Source organism: Cupressus sempervirens, chromosome 8 (genome assembly GCF_028749045.1).
Source record: "Cupressus sempervirens isolate cs-2001-9-10 chromosome 8, ASM2874904v1, whole genome shotgun sequence".
Lineage (NCBI taxonomy): Eukaryota > Viridiplantae > Streptophyta > Pinopsida > Cupressales > Cupressaceae > Cupressus > Cupressus sempervirens.
This window is the reverse complement of record NC_143125.1, coordinates 341,257,765-341,278,788: the sequence shown is the minus strand read 5'-3', so window position 1 is coordinate 341,278,788 and position 21,024 is coordinate 341,257,765.

Genomic DNA, 21,024 nt, shown 5'->3' with positions numbered 1-21,024 from the left:
TAAGTATTATAATTTGTTTAAGTGTCAACTTATCAAATGAATTGAAATTAATCTCATCTCTTGTAGTTGTCAGTCTATTTTCACAATGCTTTGTATTGCCCTATGAACTATGATCAATATGGAGGTTCTACATTTTGACTAGTTTGTTTATCTCTCTAGCACCCACATGAACTTATACTTAATATAAGGCTAAGAAATCTTTCACATAGAAATCAGATTTCTACAAGTCATGCAATTCACTATTTTTACCTACTACCCAATGCACATGATATCTGATAAGCGTTTGTGAATTATGACCTAAAGGTATTTTGGAACCTTAGACAAGATCACACTCTATAAAATATGCTGTGTGTCTCTAGGATTTCAAACATACTACATGAGGCATGTGTTGTGCAACCCAAAAAATTGGGAAGTTTTGAAGTGTCTGCAATGTTGCAAAGCCTACAAACCCCAAAGTAGTGCATTGAGAAATATGCATTCTCTTGCATGGGCAATGTATAAAGTTTTTTTGACATCCTGCAACCCACTTATTGACGAATAAAAGTGCCCCAAAAATATTTTGAATTAATTTTTTGCTTGAAATATATGCAACTTCAGTTATCAAACTTAGAAAAAGGAAATTAAATACGAAGGAAAGATGTGTTCCAATTGGCTAAAATATAAAAAATTTAACTGTTGTTTAAGGAAGACGTCAAAACTTATTCGAGTTGCTAATAAAATCCATAAGATTATCTTACCATTCTAGAACCATATCAGTGTGGAGAAAATAATTAGGCAATAAGGATTTAGGGATATGTACAAAGGCATTTACTTTTAGTGCAAAAGCAGACAAAAGTACAATTTTGAATTTATTTGAATTGTAGTAGAACAAGACATAATTCTTTTGGAAATGCAACAAAAGGAGGTTTAATTCTTTTAAAATTGGATAGGAATTTTTTACCAACGTCCTTTCTAACAAGTACTATGGAACTAGTCATTGGTGAATTGACATAAAAAAAAGTAGTTGTTGGGTTTTAACGTGTCAATGACTTCTCACCAACAATTCAACAGTTACATAGGAAATGTGTATGTGAGCCATGAATATCTATAAAAGGAAGGCATCACACCTAATCACATAAAGACCATAGACCAAGTAGTATAGTGATTGAACAAATAACATATAGGGTGTGTAAATCCAATATAAGATAAATTCTTGTTAACAATGCATTTGGAAAATGAGAAACACAATCTATAATGTGTGTTGATGATGTAGAGAGAAAATATATGTTTTGAACCAAACACTTTCTAAGAAGTGGGATTTTGCAATGTGTGTAACTCTAGACAACTATCCAAGAAGATACAATGGTATTTATAGCCCATCAAATCAAATAAGTTCATTTGTTTGATTAAGAAAATAATACATATTCTATACAGACTAATTTTGCCTAAAGAAATGCAAAGCTACATATCTTAAAGATAAGGTTTGTGAGATTAAACCTAATATACATGTAATTTATATCACCCACAAAACTGCAAGATACAAATTTCAGCCCAACTACAAAGTCAACTACTAATTTATAATTTGTATCAGGTTTCTCTCTTATAGGATTCCAACCCACCATAACATGAACTTTTTGTTGAGTATAAAGGATCTCTGAGAGACAAACAATTACAAAATGTTAGTAGATAAATTCTGATTCAAAATATGTAGAATGAAAGTACTTATCTTTCACTGTGATTGCAACAAGATCTTTAATGGTATTCCTTCTTTAGTAACGATCATTGTAAGACAAATGATGTAAATAATAATAATATTCAATAATGCTGATCGTATACTACAGGTACTTGAATGCCTATTATCGATGCTTTCACTGTAGTCGAATGAGCGCATGCGCGCGCGCGCGCACACACACACACACATAAATGGAGGCAGAGTCAGAGTCATGTCTCCACGTGGCCCAAAAGCCACATAGGGACATGCCTCTTCGGAGGCATGTTTAGTTAACATGAAAAATGTTCAACGGTTTTTTATATATTGTTGCTCGATTACAACATAAGGGTAGAATAAAAATATTCATAATAAAGTCAAGGCATGGGTTAGAAACCCGACACATGCAATGACACCTGACACGGGTAATATGGAACTCGACAAAGACAATAGTATCTGTCACGGGTAATATGGAACTCGACAAAAACAATAGTATTTACCACAAGTAATATGAAACTCGACCAATTAAGTTTTTCAATCCTCATGCACATTTACTATCAATATTCCATATGCATAACAGAGATATATGCATACGTATATGTATGCATAAATCAATATGAATACATATGTCTTTGTGATGCATATCAGACAGTGGTGGCATAGTCATATCTCTGTAATGTATAGCAGATATCAATGACATAATACAAATGCTTATATCTCTGAGATGTATTTGCAAATAATGGCATCATAGAAGATTCATGTTTTGCTTCTCTTGACGCTAAACATCAACGCTCCCTCTTTAGCTAGGGAGAAGTAAAAACATTAGTTAGATTCATCTTATAAGCAATACTGCATGAATAGTAAATGATCTCTACTTGCACTTAAGCAATGTCTAGAGAAGTCCAAAAATAATCAACTATTTACAAGATCGTCACCTTGTAAATAATTTTCTATAACTGAATATGTCCATGAAAGCTCGTCACCTTCCATTACATATAAAATAATATTAACCAACCAGTGGAAACAAATGAACAACTCTTTTATTTCAAAAAATTTCCATTACAAAAAAAATATCAAGTCTTTCCTTGAAGTATTTCAGTTTTGCTTTAGCAAGAGGTTTGGTAAGGATATCAGCCATTTGATCATTTGTACATATATATTCTAGTTAAATGACTCCTCGATTAACCATATCTTTGATGTAATGAAATGGAATTTCAATGTGTTTAGAGTGATTGTGAAACACATGGTTAGAAGAAAGCTTGATACAACTTTGATTATCACAATAAATCATGGTGGGCTTCAAAGGTCTTTTGAAAAGATCTGAGAGCAACTTTCTGTAATGACCCTTACTCAAAGGTCACTAAAAACTACTAATATTGAACTATGCAATTACGTCAAACACTTGGCAAGCAATCAACTACACTGCTAAGATATAAAATGCTAAAAGAAATATTTGTTAAATTATAATTCCACCCTACTCCATGATACCCAAACAGTGCCAATAGATGTACATACACATTCAATTAAGATGTTGTTGCTCTTACAATCAATTACAACTTCAGATTACCAGTAATTTATGGTCTTCTACTAAATTAACAATGCACTGTCATGACTGATTACAAAGGATTAAACATGCTTTTTGTGTCACTATCCAAGATATACCAATGTCCTATACAACTGGGTACAAACAGAGACAAAATTCATAGTCTTTCTTGTCACATGAACAACAATTGACATTTAGAAATGCATCTCGCATATACAGCAGTGACTTTATCCATTAAACTCTCGTATACAACATATATTCAGATAATTGTAATTAAAAGAACCTGGGAATGATGCAACAATGTTGTCTATATGCTAAAGATACAATGATTAGGCTGCAACCTTAATCTATCCCAAATCCAACAACTGTATGGTTTGCAAGTACAATCGTACATGTATGGCCTTGTTTGATTTTAGTATAAATTGTTTTCTTCTCCAAATGGTGCTAAATCAAGCATAGTCTAAATCGCCAAGGTCTTAGGAATGCAAAGAAATTGGCAACTTGAATTTCAAACTAGGTATGATGAATTTATGACTCCAAATATGCTCCCAATCTGATCTTTGAAAATGACCAGTTCTACATCAGATTTGTGCATAAATATTGTCCCAGACTTTACAAAGCCCTTCTAACAAATATGATGCAATCTTTTCACCAAAATGACTCTAGAGATGTTCACTTTCAACCCTAGTCTAAAAACTCAATGAAGCTCAACTTGAAATGCTTTTTCGAATTGCTTTTTCGTATTTTCTTTTTCGAGTTGCTTTTTCAGACCTACTTTTTTAGACTGCTTTTTCGATTCTGCGCTTTTCTATTTTCTTTTTTTTTTCGAATTTTCTTTTTCGCTTTGCTTTTTTGGCCTACTTTTTTCAAAGAAATCAAACCCTCAGGTAGTCTGAGTATACAAATTAAGCTCAACTTGAAATGGCTGAATACCACTTCCAAAGTGCAACCCTTCAGAAGGTCTTTCACTTCCTCAGTTATGCAATCTCTTGAAAGGTATCATTCTCAAGGATTATGTTGAATATTTGCAGACCTGGATGGTGCCACAAATGCTCAATGAGAATGTAGTTGAATTATCAAATCCCGTCCATGCAAATGAGAGGCCAAGCCCTCTATTTATTCACTTTTCTAAGAAGTTACTAAGAACTTCTAGAAGCATCCATTATAAAAACTCATTATAATGCACTTTTATAATTAAATAAATTTATAAAATAAAAAGTGCAACTCAACTTAAAATTATAACAAGTAGGCCGCATATAAAAAAAGTAATGATAAAATAATATCTCCAAGAGCATAATAAGCCATCCAATCCTCAAATAAACGTCAGAATGACCCTCTCATCACAACCACCAGTCTACGAGAGTCCATAATAGACTGATTCAACACGCAAATGATGTCAACCAAAACGAGGACATTACAGTCCGCCCTTCCTGAAATTGCTTGTCCCTAAGAAATGGCTGAACAACAAACTAGTTGCTCCACCTGGATCCCAAATGTAGTCATAAATTGTATTGCTGTCAGTCAACATAGGCTCCTGCAACAACCTTTGAAATATAACCAAGAGGAATCCATGAATTAATTGTGAATCACGATGCAACTGAACTCCAAATCCACTACTACCACAGTCAGGAACCCACGAGGCACAAACTCTCAAAATATCAAACCCTAAGTAGAGTAGATCACTCAAACTGTCAACATAATAAACGCCATCCACACAACCACCGTGTTATGCGGAATGTACACTCCAACTCTGCTACAATGGTGACCACTCCCACATGAAACTGCACCAAATATAGAGAATCCACACACTGTACATCTACTGTCGTTAACACAACTCTGCAGATTACCAACCACTGTCTCATAACCATAACACCCATGCATTGCTGATGGTGAATAGTCATTACACGGTAGATAGCAAAAATAAGAGCCTAGTCCAAACCTGTCTGCCATCAACTCCTCAACACATGGATCAAAAGAAAACCGATGAACATATCTTGTAGTATAATGCTGGTAAAAAGAACCAATCCCAGTCAAAGACTCATCCTGCAGATGTGATACGACCAACTGTGATTGATCATCAGCTAAGTCAGATGATGATATAGCCAAGGGTGCAGAATCAACAACATCACTAGTCTCTGTGCCCTTCAAGTCAAACATACCACAATGCTTAGCTGCAACGCCTAACTCAGCTGAACCTACCTCCAGTGGAAACGGACCAAATATGTCAATACTAGTGTCATGAACAGATATATCCTCATCTCCACTGCCTCTATCAACCTCGACCATGGACATCCTCGGATCACCAGAGACCACGGTCTGTGATTGTACAGAATCTGATAAAGACTGAAGTCGTTCTAACTCCATGGTCACCTTAGCTAAATGAAACTGTGACTCCTTGAAAGCCAACTGTGTACTCTCAAGAAACTCAAAAGTCACCTCGAGCTACTGAGTAAGCTCACTCACCTTATCTTCCTTGACCAATAATGCATCATATGTTGTACTGCCCCACTCCATAAGATAATCTATGTCAACTAACAACTGCATATAATCTTGTCTCAAAATCCGGATAGACTCCCATAAAGAGTAGATCTCTGTCAAGGAAAGATAACTGCCTCCCTGGTCATTACTAGTAGGAGAACCCCATCCATAAATTGATAACAACTGACAAACAACATCAACATGCTCGCAAGCGATAGAAATGTCTCGCTCGCCAACTCTCAGCTGACTAGACACATGATTGTGCCGACTGGTTGAACTCCTATACTCTATCCCTAGTACACAGTCTAAAGGAGTAACATCAGAATAGCTATCATCTATAATACTTAGATCCTGGGACTCTCCTGTAAACTTTGTCATCTCTGAGAAATCATCATCATGTGACCTGATTGTAAAAGAAAACTGAGTCCCTGCTATACGCGCTAACTCTTGAACTGAGCTCACCTCAAGAAAAAGCTTGCCCACATGTCTCTCAGAATCCTAGAGCCAACTAAATACACACCAAGGAATTTCGAGTATCCTCCAGCTCATGAGAAAGCCAGTCAACCTCCTCCTCCTTCTTCAATGCATCTAAATAGATCCTTGCAAGATTAAGGAGATGATCGCGATCTGAAAGTAGGTGTATGTAACTTACCTTCATTGCCTCCATGCCTTCCTTGATCTATTGTAAGTTGTCACAAGAAGAACCTGTTGTGACTCCTTTTTGTCTCTCTTGCAGTTGAATCATCCAAATGTGATTCTTAATCAATCCATGTATCCTATCATGATGAGATAAAGCCGTGACAATATTCTTGTCCCTTGTCTTCAGCTAGCTTGCCAAACCAAGTAAAGAGCTACTAGCCTCTATCTCATGTGAAGAAGCATCCAATTGTGCTTGATACTCATTTTTTGCAAAGTCCTGAATGCTCACTTTCTGATCAACTATACTATCCTCAAACATGACAGTATCCTCAACTGCTGTAACTTCATCTAGCCCAACTATACTGGAATCACTATCTGTGTCAATCACACAATCCGGTGTGCTTGTGATATCACCTTTTGATGCTACTGGCTCAACCTGCACAACATATGTAACCCCTTCTTCCTGTGAAGATGATGCAGATAAACCATTACCTAAAGATTTGCTAATGTCTCCCTGTATCGAATCAGCATGTTTGTTAAACTCCTCATACAAGTTTTTGCCTATCATAGGGAAGGTACGATCCTTAGGCCTATCAAAACGTTCGATCAGTCTCTCCGTAAACTCTACATATGAGGTAATGTGTGCATGACCCATAGTGACCATACCATGATGCCACCACTCATGTGCTAACCCATCCAGGTGAATTGTTGCATACTTAATAGCTTCTTCCTCAGGCATAGGGTTCATTTGAAAGTATGTGTCAAGCTTTTGAACCCAAGCTCTTGCTATAGACTTCCCTGAGCCATCATAATATGGTAACTGAAGTTTCCCTACTTTCTTCCGTAGATCATAGCTGTGGTTGCTATCATGTCCACGTGACATATGCTTCATCTGCACATCTATATACTCCCTAAAGGTAATTGCAGCAATAAAATCTGGACCTTTGGCTTCCCAATCTCTCCTCAGCTAGTCCTGTATATTAGTGATCTGGGGCTCTGGTATGGGCTGCTCTAGAGCTCTAGGAGGAAATGTGGGAATCATGGGCCACAAAATCATTGTCCTAGTTTTCTAGGGTGCATGATCGAAATTGTTCCCAACTTGTTCGCCTCCATTATGTGTCCCATCCTGATTATTCCCATTCTGATTGTTACCATTCTGATTATTTCCTCCACCCATGTTAGCGTTCAACCCCATTTGACGAGCCATCATCTGCATCATAAGCTCCAATCTCTGACTCCATTCCTGTGCTCTCTGCTCTGCTAATCACTATCCTTGTGCTAAGGTGTCTAATAACTATAAGAATCTTTCCTCTCCTTGATCTGGACCGGCATTCTCGCCTCTGTCTAATCTTGTATTCCTATCATCTCGGTCACCCATATTGATGTCTTGATCAAATAATACCTCCTCTGTGTCTATATGACTAGATTCTATGTCCACCTGCACGGATGAACTAGATTGTTCGCTCTGCAGGTTTGAAATCCTATTTTTTCTTGCTCTGGTATTGCAGAAATTATAAGTCCCCTGTCACATGCTCAAACATAAATGCTCTGATTTTAGTGGTTTGACATTTCATCAAACACTTTCCCCTCTATCTGGCTATTCCAAATTCCCTATAGGATGGCAGGACTTATAGCTCTGATACCACTGTAATGACCCTTACTCAAAAGTCACTAAAAACTACTAAAGTCACTAAAAACTACTAAAGTCACTAAAAACTACTAAAACTGAACTATGCAATTACGTCAAACACTTGGCAAGCAATCAACTACACTACTGAGATATAAAATGCTGAAAGAAATATTTGTTAAATTATAATTCCACCCTACTCCATGATACCCAAACAATGCCAATATATGTATATACACTTTCAATTAAGATGTTGTTGCTCTTACAATCAATTACAACTTCAGATTACCAATAATTTATGGTCTTCTACTAAATTAACAATGCACTGTCATGACTGATTACAAAGGATTAAACATGCTTTTTGTGTCACTATCCAAGATATACCAATGTCCTATGCAGCTGGGTACAAACAGAGACAAAATTCATAGTCTTTCTTGTCACATGAAGAACAATTGACATTTAGAAATGCATCTCACATATACAACAGTGACTCTATCCATTAAACTCTCATATACAACATATATTCAGATAATTGTAATTAAAAGAAGAACCTGGAAATGATGTAACACTGTTGTCTATATGCTGAAGATATAGTGATCAGGTTGCAACCTTAATCTGTCCCAAATCTAGCAACTGTATGGTCTGCAAGTACAACCATACCTGTACGGCCCTGTTTGATTTTAGTATAAATTGTTTCCTTCTCCAAATGGTGCTAAATCAAGCATAGTCTCAATCGCCCAAGTCTTAGGAATGAAAAGAAATTGGCAACTTGAATTTCAAACTAGGTATGATGAATTTATGACTCCAAATATGCTCCCAATCTGATCTTTGAAAATGACTAGTTCTGCATCAGATTTGTGCATAAATATTGTCCCAGACTTTACAAAACCCTTCTAACAAATATGATGCAATCTGTTCACCAAAATGACTCCAGAGATGTTCACTTTCAACCCTAGTCTAAAAACTCAATGAAGCTCAACTTGAAATGCTTTTTCGAATTGCTTTTTCGGATCTGATTTTTCGAGCTGCTTTTTCGGACCTGCTTTTTTGATTCTGCGCTTTTCTAATTGCTTTTTTTTTTTTTTTTTCGAATTTGCTTTTTTTGCTTTGCTTTTTCGGCCTGCTTTTTTTTTTAGTTCTTCTTTTTTCGAAGAAATCAAACCCTTAGGTAGTTTGAGTATACAAATTAAGCTCAACTTGAAATGGCTGAATACCACTTCCAAAGTGCAACCCTTCAGAAGGTCTTTCACTTCGTCAGTTATGCAATCACTTGAGAGGTATTGTTCTCAAGGATTATGCTGAATATTTGCAGACCTGGATGGTGCCACAAATGCTCAAAGAGAATGTAGTTGAATTATCAAATCTCGTCCATGCAAATGAGAGGCCAAGCCCTCTATTTATTCACTTTTCTAAGAAGTTACTAAGAACTTCTAGAAGCATCCATTATAAAAACTCATTATAATGCACTTTTATAATTAAATAAATTTATAAAATAAAAAGTGCAACTCAACTTAAAATTATAACATGTAGGCCACGTATAAAAAAAGTAATGATAAAATAATATTTCCAAGAGCATAATAAGCCATCCAATCCTCAAATAAAGGCTAGAATGACCCTCTCATCACAACCACTAGTCTACAAGACTCCGTGATAGACTGATTTGGCAAGCAAAATGATGTCAACCAAAACAGGGATATTACACTTTCAAAGCCATACTACTTCTCTAGCACCCAAGGAAGATGCAATGTACTTGGCTTCGGTAGAACTTAAGGCCACAAAAGTTTGTTTTCGACTAGTCCAAGAAATCATACAGGATCCAAGACTGAAACAGTACCTTGAAGTGCTCTTGTGCTCAATTGAACTTCCAGCCCAATCAGAATCTGAGTATCCAGTTAGCTCAAGATTGAATTTGTCATATTTGATTCCCACTCCAATAGTACCCTTTAGATACCTCATTATGTATTTAGCTACCTACAAATGTATCTTCTTAGGTGCACACATAAACTAACTCAAGGTATGAATTGCATAACATATGTCAGGACGGGTATTAACTAGATACATCAGGGATCCAATAATTTGTCTATAATAAGTAGGATCCACATCTTCAGATTCATTCATATCATCTTTTAGTTTGTGTAGGTTTATCTCCATAGGTGTAGTAGCCAATTTACATTCCATCATTCCAAACTTGGTTAATATATCAACTGTATATTTTCCTTGATTTAGTATAATACAGTTGTCCAACTGCTAGATTTCTATCCCTAAGAAATAGTGGAGTAACCCTAGATCCTTCATTTCAAATTCAACAGAGAGATCTTGTTTACATTTCTCTATAAGATGTTCATCACCTGTAATTAGCAAATCATCAACATATAAGACAAAGATAACCATATCATCACCTTCAGTTTTGAAGTATAGATTTGGATCAACTTCATTTTTGGCACATCCCAATTTCTATAGATGATTATCTATTCTTTCATACTAGGCTCTGGGAGCCTGTTTAAGACCATAAAGTGCTTTCTTCAATTTACAAACATGAGTCTTGCAATGAAAAGTACTAAACCCTTCTAGTTGTTTAACATAAACTTCTTCTTCAATATTTCGATTGAGAAATGTTGTTTTGACATCCATTTGATATACTTTCCATCCTTTAGATGCAACAATAGCTAGGATTGTTCTAACTGAAGTATACCAGGCAACAGGGGGAAAAGTCTCATCATAATCAATGCCTTCCTTTTGAGAGAAACTTCAGGCTACAAATCTTGCCTTGTATTTTCAATACTGCCATCTGCAACATGTTTAATCTTGAACAACCTTTTGGAAGAGACAACTAATTTGTTTTTGGGTCTTGGTACAATGTCTCATACATCATTTTTCAATATAGAGTTATATTCCTCAATCATAGCTTCCTTCTAAGATTGATGTGAAAGTGCTTCTTTAACATTGGTAGGTTTCGATTTTATGAGTTCAGATAGTAGAGCAACATAACAAGATTGATTCCTAGTTCTTTTGCTTTCCTGAATTACACCATCTAGTTCAACTTGATTTTCAGCTAACATTATTCTGGCCCAAAGGGGTCTCTTCTTATTGGTATGGTTGACGTTTTTTGATTCTGTATGATTTGACATGGAAGAGATGTCAGAATTATCTTCCCTCTCAATTTCTGTAGCTTGATCTTCTTCTGAAATGGATTCATCACTATTACTAGAAATTTTGAAGGCAGTGTCTTCTTCAAATATGACATCTCTGCTAATCTCAATTTTTCTTTGTCTAGGAATGTAGATCATGTACCCTTTTGAAGTTTCATTATAACCAATGAATATTCCCTTTTTCCCGAAAGACTCTAATTTGGTTCTCTTTTCTTTTGGTATGTGAATATAGACTGGACATCCAAATATTCTTAGGTGACTTAAATCTGGTTTAACACCGGTTAATGCTTCTTCTGAAGTGGCATTTTCCAATATAGAGTGAGGGCAACAATTTTAAATGTAGACAACAGTATTGGATGCTTCAACCTAAAAGGAGTAATGAAGATTTTGATCATGTAACATGGCCTTGGTTGACTCAACAATAGATCTATTTTTTCTTTCAGCTATTCCATTATGTTGAGGATTATAAGGTATATAACACTCCCTCTTAATCCCAACAGAAATACATAAGTTTTTAAAGATATCAGATGTGAACTCACCCCCATTGTCAGACCTAAGGATTTTGATCTTTTGTCCTAATTGATTTTCAACTAGGGCTTTAAATTCTTTAAACTTAGATAAGACCTCAAATGACTCCTTTTGTTTTAGAAAATAAATCCATGTTCTCCTAGAGTAGTCATCAATGAAAATTACATAGAATTGACATCCATTAAGGGATGGAACTGACATAGGACCACAAAGATTTGTATGAATCAATTCAAGTATGTTTTTAGATTTATGAACGCTATTGGGAAAGGATTGTTTAGTATTTTTACCTAAAGCACACCCTTTACAGATACTTGAATGATCTGATTTTAGATTTGGAAACCCTTTTGCAATTTTACTTATAGATGATAAAGCTCAAAAGTTAAGGTGACCTAGTCTTCTATGCCAGATTTCAATGGAATTTGACTTATCATTACTAAGAGTTAAGTTTAACTTTGGATTTTGATAATTACAAAGCTTATAAAGACTTCCATCCCTAACCCCAATGGGTATGCTTTCTTAATAGATGAGTTCTTAGTCCAAGATAGAACTCCATCTCCTTGAAATGCAATTATGTACCCTTGATCAACAAGTCCAGAGATGGAGACAAGATTTCTTTTAATTCCTGGCACATATAGGACATTCTTGAGTTGAAGAGTGATATCAGAATTCAGTTGAATAGAAAAAGTATTAATTCCTTTAATAGGGTGAGAGGAATTGTCTCCAATAGTTAGTTCTTCTGATTCATGATTTGAGAGGGTTTCAAACTTATCCTTAAATCTAATGATATGATGAGAAGCTCCACTATCTATGATTCAAGTGTTGTGATTAGTGCTTAACTCACTTGAGAGAGCTACTATAAATGCATAATTTTCTTTATCTATTTTCTTATTATTTTCTTAACTTTTGCTAAAGCTGCTTGAATTTTCTGTTTTTCAGGGCACACATAGTAGGAATGACCAAACTTATAAAATTTAAAGCATCTTACTTTGGACCAGTCACGATGTTTGTGAGATTTGTGATTTTTTTTGTTGTCCTTCTTGTTATGCTTGAACTTTCTTTTCTTATTTGATTTGGAATACAATGCTTGGATGTCACCATCTTGATTTGAAATTAGACCTCTGGAGGCTAATCTGGACTCCTCTTGAGTGCATTCATTCTTTAGTTGATCAAATTTTAGAAGTTTAGGACGAGAGCTTAAACCTCTTATGAAGGTTTCCCATGATAGAGGAAGACCTCTAAGGGCAATCATGCTTAATTCCTTATCATCCATTTGACTTTGCATAGTAGCAAGTTGATCCTTTAATTTAGTAATTCTAAGGAAGTAAGAGGTAATGAATTCTCCATTTTTTATTTTTATGTAAAGTAGATCTTGTTTCAGAGTTAGCAATCTACTTGTATTATTAATTTCAAATATATTTTGAATAGTGGAGAACATATCAAATGCAGTTGTAAGATTGGCTATGGAAGGAAGTATATGATCTTTTACTGAATCTATGATTATTTTCATTGCCTTATTATTATGCCTTTTCCATGTTGCTTTCTCGGATTCATTTTTAGGCATAGGTAAATTTGTTTCAATGTCATTTTCCAATTCTATCTCTCTTAGAATTATTAATAGCCTGGTTTTCCAAGATAAAAAGTTAGATGCTCCATCTAGTCTATCTTCAATTCTTACGTGGTTCACCATTTTAATGCTTAACAATTTTTTTTTCTTTCCTTTTAATTTAGACTCAGAATTAATAATTTGTAATGGTTTTCTTATCAGTGCAGCTCTGATACCATGTTGAGTATAAAGGATCTTTAATAGACAAACAATTACAAAATGATTGTAGATAAATTTTGATTCAAAATATGCAGAATGAAAGTACTTATCTTTCATTGTGATTGCAACAAGGTCTTTAATGGTCTTCCTTCTTTAGCAATGATCACTGTAAGACAAATGATGTAAACAATAATAATATTCAATAATGTTGATCTTATACTGCAAGTACTCGAATTCTTGTTATCGATGCTTTCACTGCAGTCGAATGAGCACACATATATATAAATGGAGGCAGACATTACTCTGAAGAGTCATGTCTCTACATGGCCCAAAAGCCACATAGGGACATACCTCTTCATAGGCATGTTTAGTTAACATGAAAACTGTTCAACTTTTGTTTATACATTGTTGCTCAATAACAACACAAGGGCAGAATAACAATATTCATAATAAAGTCAAGGCACGGGTTAGAAACCCGACATAAGCAATGACACCTGATGCAGGTAGTATGGAACCCGAAAAAGACAATAGTATCTATCATAGGTAATATGGAACCCAACAAAAATAATAGTATCTGCCACAAGTAATATGAAACCCAACCAATTAAGTTGGTCAATCCTCATGCACATTTACTGTCAATACTCCATATGGATAACAGAGATATATGCATAAATCAGTATGAATACATGCATATATACATATGTCTCTGTGATGCATATCAAATAGTGGTGGCATAGTTATATCTCTATAATGTATAACAAATATCAGTGACATAATACAAATGCTTATATCTCTTAGATGTATTTGCGAATAATGGCATCATAGAAGATTCATGTTTTGCTTCTCCTGACTCTAAACATCAACACTTTTGACTCGTTCATTGGAGAGAGAGAAGTTCTAAGATATATGGCCCTTGTCAATGGGCATTGAATTACAAAAATTAACAGTCTCTCCATTCAAAATTTTATGTCAATTACCACAAATTTCTTAAACAACTATCTTACTGTGTTAGTGATCTTCTATATAAACTATATCATGGGTAAAAAGGTGGCTTTTGAGTAAATGATCCCAAAATGTTACAATTGGATGCCTAAGGCGAGTATTAGTACCAATATTAAATGATTCAATAGATTGGCATGAATACGTAAGCAAAATTGGGCATCACTCTTCTTAGAAACCTAAGGACTTTTGATTCTTCAGGTGCACCATCATCAAATGCATCGTACTTATTTTCTCTGCTAAATGTGACATGTTATCACGATTGTCTTCATTAAACACTAGTTCTAGTAGGACTCATTAAGATACTATGGTAGTAATGAAATCAATTAGTGTTTGTACCTGACACCAATCTTACAACACAGCCATATGAAATTCAAATTAATTATTATAATTGCACCATTGCATCATTTTAGGACTCTTTAGTTCAGTTCAGAGAAGGGAAATTTTAAAAGACAACAAATTAATTATTATAATTGGACCATTGCATTGTTTTAGGACTTTCTAGTTAATTTCAGAGAAGAGAAATTTTAAAAGCCACATTAACCTTTTCTATCTTTAAACCGAGTCATTTGTATAAACATGGTTTTTGTGTATGACATTAAACTAAATGATTTCAGTAAAACAACCTTCATAATTATTTCAAACATATCTTTCCATGTAATGTGAATATTTTTTTCCACAATGTTGTTTTAAAAACCTCAGTAATTGGTACAACTATTAAACTACACGTGTGCATTGACCATTGGCACTAAAATTAAAGCTTATAATTTTATAGAAGATGGTTGTGATTCTACATAATTGATGCTAAAGTAATTTTTTCCCTAACAAACTATAAATACAAAAAGTTTCATATATATGAGTTGCACATTTTCTCAAAGCAAGCCACAATAAAACCAACCCTTATTGCCCTCACATAAATAAAACTAAGTAAATGAACCTAACCCCCCAAAAGTTATATGAACACATATTTTATCTTGTTTGGGTAATGTTTCTCAAATCTATTACCATTCAAAATAGGAAAACTTGGAAATTATAGTTGCAAGTTTTCTTAATTGTTTCTTTGAGGCCACACATAATGCAATGTACACAATGTTTATAATCACCAACACCTTGAAACATTATATTCCGACTGTCATCTCCAACTAGAACTTATTGTTTGCCCTTCTTTCACAATAAATCAAAAAATTGTCTAAATCTTTAGAACTCATTTTCCTCTTCTTCTTGGGATACTTGATATTAGTCACCTATAATATAACGATTGAAGATATTGTTTCCAAAATAGAAATATTTAAAACTTAAAATTGACTTTTGATTTGCTAGGGAAAATAATATTTTATACAAGCAATAGATATTGACCAAAAAAAATATTTTCTTTCACCAAATTTTTTAAATCAATTTTACCCAAAAGTGCACTAGGATGACAACTATCAAATATAATTTATAAAGATCTAAATTTCTTAGATTTTAGGACTCAAAACTAGAAACACTATAAGCCAAATGTCATATTTAGTTCTAGAATGATACAAGTTTAAAAAGTTATTGTGCATTCATCAAGTGTCCATCCTCTAATGCAAGAGACTAAGAACCATTAGAAAAAATGTACAAAGAAAAAAATATGTGGAGAAGAAAATGAAACAACTTTGATAACTAAATATTTATTATCCATAAAAAAACTAGATCAAGAGAGATCAAAACTAATGAGATTGTGAGTTGTGATCAAATACCCCCACTCTATTTAGTTGAAATATCTGACTAAAGAAATGAATATACAGTGAGTTTGTGGTGTGATGAAAGTGCATATTCGAGCATAACCCATGTTTAGAATTTTAACTAAAAATAAATAACGACTCAATAAGGCTACAAATGCTAAAGTCATTATGGTGTGATTGAAGCTTAGAATTGTAAGAAAGAAACACCTCAATTCCCTTGAAAGCCTGAATAAAAATTCTCCAACCAAAAATTAAAAGAACTTATAATCACAAACTTATAAATCCAAACAAAAAATTATGTCTTTGACACAATCAGAGCCAATTTTGCAACACGCAAAACTAGTCTGGAAGAGTTTTATACACAAGTTTTCCTGTTGTTGCATCCTTGTGAGTTTATCAAGAAAAATTCTACTCATCTACTTGTGTGTCAATTTCACCAGCTCTCTAAAATCAATGGAGATGAAGAAATGAATTTACAATGCATTTGTAGACAATAATTAACAAGATTTTTAAAGTAAAATTGTGGGGAAAACATTTAGAATTTATCTTGGAACATTCCCATAGCTGCCTGTTTCCTCACCATTTTCCAAGTATAGATGAGAATGCAAAATGTGGAAGCACACTAAAGGATGTCAACATTGCAATGAATGTCATCATGTGGAACAAACTATCATGTAAGATATTTAGAGTTGAGACTATGTTTTTGTTATTCGTACGGATGAAGTAATTCCTCTTTGATCATCTTTGAATTTGGTCCATCAAATTATTTGAACCATTACATTTTGTACTTACCTCTTACCTGCATGTCCCAAACTAAAACCCTAATCACCAAATCTTGTTTTTTATGTGCAACATTTGCATAGACAATAATATCCAAAATCTATGTAATCTGTAATGCCTTCATTGGGCCCTATCCCATGTACTTGTGAGCTCTCTTGCATTGAAAATATAACTCCTACAATACACTACAAGGGACCTTGCAAATCATGCATTATGTTTCTTTGAAATCTGTATTGTATTCTTGAAAATATGATGCCATCAATTGTAACCCAATCAAATCATGGATAAATAATTCTTATATATTTAAGACTTAAAAAACTTGCATCTCTTCCTAATCAAACATGACATTAAAATCAGAACTAAAAGAAATGTGAAATGTTATTTGATGTTGAAGTAAAATTTTAATCACTATTTGAATAATGAAGCCTTCACTATAGTTCTTGGTAGGAACTAACAAGGTCAAAACTTGAATGAGATCATGCCACGAAAATCACATGAATAATGAGTATCTGAAACACAACCCTATCATTGAAAAAAAAAATAAGAAGAGCTATAAAATATCATAGATACACAAATTTGCAGAGATGCATACACAAAATAGAAGAACACACACACGAAGGAAAATAAATATGTGCAATAAGATTAGCTTGTATGCATAGGGGCAACAAATGGATGCACAACTCTACACACAAATGCAGGAAAAATAAGGATGAATATGCAACAATTAAGTTCATAGGCGTAGGATTGCAACCAAGGTTGGTAACTTAAGTTATCAATGATCTCAATCCTTCATCAAGTCAACTAGAGGTCATTTCTCACTCCAGGAGATAATGGGAACATACAATAGAGTCAAGAAGAAATTAAATGAGGTCAAATTTGCAAGATTACATCAAGTCCAAGCATGTGTCTATGCTATGCCTTACAAAACCAAAACAAGATACAATAATTGTATAGTGCATTCCATTGAGATAATTACGTACTAAGAACTAAGTATAGGCATCTAAAAACATTAGAGTAAGATAGATAATCCATTAGAGATGCATAATCTATACTATCAAATTAAATATCAAATCATTATATAAATGAGCAAGAATACATATGCTAGAGTACAACCTAATGGTACAATGCAAGGACTAATGGGATGATACAACATCAAGTGGTCATGAGTGTGAAATATGAGAAAATACTATCTAGGACTACTCAAAACCTATACATTGATCTCCAATGGTGGTTTCTCGTACCACTTGACCATATGGATTTCTTAGGCTCTTTTCCTCCATGCTCACAAGGATAACCATGTGGCCCATACTCACAAGTAAGGTACAAATACAAAGTAAACCATGTGAAACCACCACACCACACAATCCACAAGAGACATGATCACATTGCATACAAGGTTTCATATTCAAATGTCTGGGCACAATCACAATACAAGTAACAAAGACTCAACCATGCATATCCACTAACTCTGGTCAACTAAGTGGGTGCACAACCCAAGAATGAGAATATCATAACATGTCTATATAGCTCACGAGGCACCAAGAAATCCTCTCATGGAGATGAGATGCTTTTGGAACACCTAGACACTTTTCCACTACATCCTCGGCTATTGAGAGGCCATGAGGTGTGTAGGAGGAATCTTAGTGGTTGGAAAATCCAAGTCTATTATGGCTAGTCAATCTAGGTCCACACATCCATATTTACCTTTATTAAGTGTTTTACCCCATTAGTTCTATTTATTTAATCATTTTTTTAAGGACTCTACAATGGGTTTCCTTGTTGGCCCCTTTGAGCCCCCAATCACCCCATTAGGAGCCACTACAATGGTCGGTTATACATCCACCCAAAACACATAAATGACACATAAGATATCTCAACACAACCAATCAATTATTGAGAGTTGTTTGCATATCCCTCAACATTTATAAAACTATCTCATCCATGTGGGATGACTCAAGGGCATTCACTTATACACAAGAGTCAATTTTCTTCATTCAAGCATAGCCATTACACAAATGATACCTCACAAGGGTCAATTTGAAACTACAATGAAACTATGGGCTTATAATTGCCCTCACATAAACACAATGATGTAATTTCATACTGGAAGAATCATCCAATCACCTACACAGGTGTAAAACTTGAATTTATGCATACCAAGCTCAAAATCCATAAAAATTTCAACTTTTGAACAACAAGAAAATATGAAAAGCGATTTGACCTTATGACATAAGAAAACAAAAAATGCATTCAATTCATCAAGAAACTCAAGAAAAAATTCTCCAGCTATAAAAAATCCTAAATGTTAGCATGAATGCTGATGATATTCTTATGTGAGACTATATTAGCATTGTTGGAGACATGATTCAGAGCTTATGTGTTGCATTCATCACAATGTTTGTCATTGATGTCAACACATTTGTTATTCTATGAAGAATAGCAGAGTTATAGATGAAGAAGTATTTTTCGCGGTTTGAGGATTGAAGATCATCTTATGCACATTTGGGATTATGTTCTACAATATGTCTAGATGCTATAATTAAGAGTCCATACAAAAATATGAAGCCTGGACAAAGTTATGAAGATTTTGGCGAAGACATCTTTCAGATAACATTTCTACAAAGCAAGTACTATTGTTTTGATTCTATATTCTCACAAAGATGGAATTGGATTGAGAAAACTAAGACAAAAGTTGAAGACATATTAGAGATGATTTTCTTCAGATAGCATAATTTGGAGATCATCAAATGAAAAGTTATGAAGACTGTGAGCTGATAGTTTGTGTGGAATCTTAGTTAAAGTGTATAATTATAATGTAATGTGTATTGTAATATATTAAGATGGTCCTATATTATTATTATAAATTGAGAAATCCTTAAGGCCGACTCAATAATTTTTTTATGACTTGGTATAAAGGAAAAATGATTTCCTTATAGTAGAGTGTGAAAGACAAGCGATCATATCTTTGTAATATCTATTGTGTGAGCTTGGTATGTGAAGTTGTGAAGATTAGAGTAGAGATTGGTGTAGTTGAGGCACAATGAGCTTACAAGGTGTAATCACTTAAAAATGGTCATCTAGACTATTAGCCCCCTTCTCAGCATTTTGGCTAAATTATTCAATCATTTGCCTAGGCCAAATTGCTAATATCATTTTATTTTATTTTAACATATAGTTTGAATATAATATCCTAACTCCATATTTGATTAAAAGAACATGTCCCCTTTTAATTAAATAAAAGACCCCATTCTTCTAACCCACTCAATGTGCACACATAAATTCCTTTTCCTATTTACAAATTAAAAGAAAAGGATTTTGTCTCACATGAAAAGTCAACTCCTTTCCATTGGTTGACTTGATCTTGCACATGGATCATGCCAAAAGTCAACCCCCACCCTTGACCATCCATTTCTTGATCTTGATCTCAACTGTTTGTCTACCTTTAAAAGAGAGAGCTTTCTCCCTCTCTAAGGATCCTGTTTTAAGCTAATGTTATGTTGTAGGTTTCTTGACAAGTTTCCTTAGAGCTTTGTAGAGAACTTCTTGCTTCTTGTCTAATTCTCTCATCATCATCCTCATACTAGTTTAGATTCATTTGTAAATAGTCTAGTTTCTTTTGCAATATCTTAGCTAACCTAGTTTAAGTAAAATGGTTGTAATATGCTCATATTGCTTAGTTTAGTTGCATGCTTTCACTCCATATTAGCATAGTTCATTCTTGCATTGCATGCTTGAGAACTCGGTTGGACATTTACTTTCTTGCTCTTGTCTAAGGAATCTCCCATTTCATGGTTTACTAGCAAGGGTGCATCTCTAAGGCTCAGTTGAGATCTCTTCATATGCTCAAAAATATACCTTTACACTCCATGGATAGGAAGCTCTAAGCCGACATTTGAGTGTTCCAATTCATGGGATATCTTGGATAGAAGGGTTTAGAGAAGTGCATAATTTGAGTGTACACAAGGAGCTATTTGGCAAGACAAGTTGTTGGTTGGACAATTGTTGTTTCACATTTTATTATTCAAAAGGAATAATACAAAGGCTATTTGGATAGTGGGTTAAGTACTCTTACTTTCAACTCCTAACATGCTTGGAATCTCCTAACAAAGATTCAAAGTCTCCT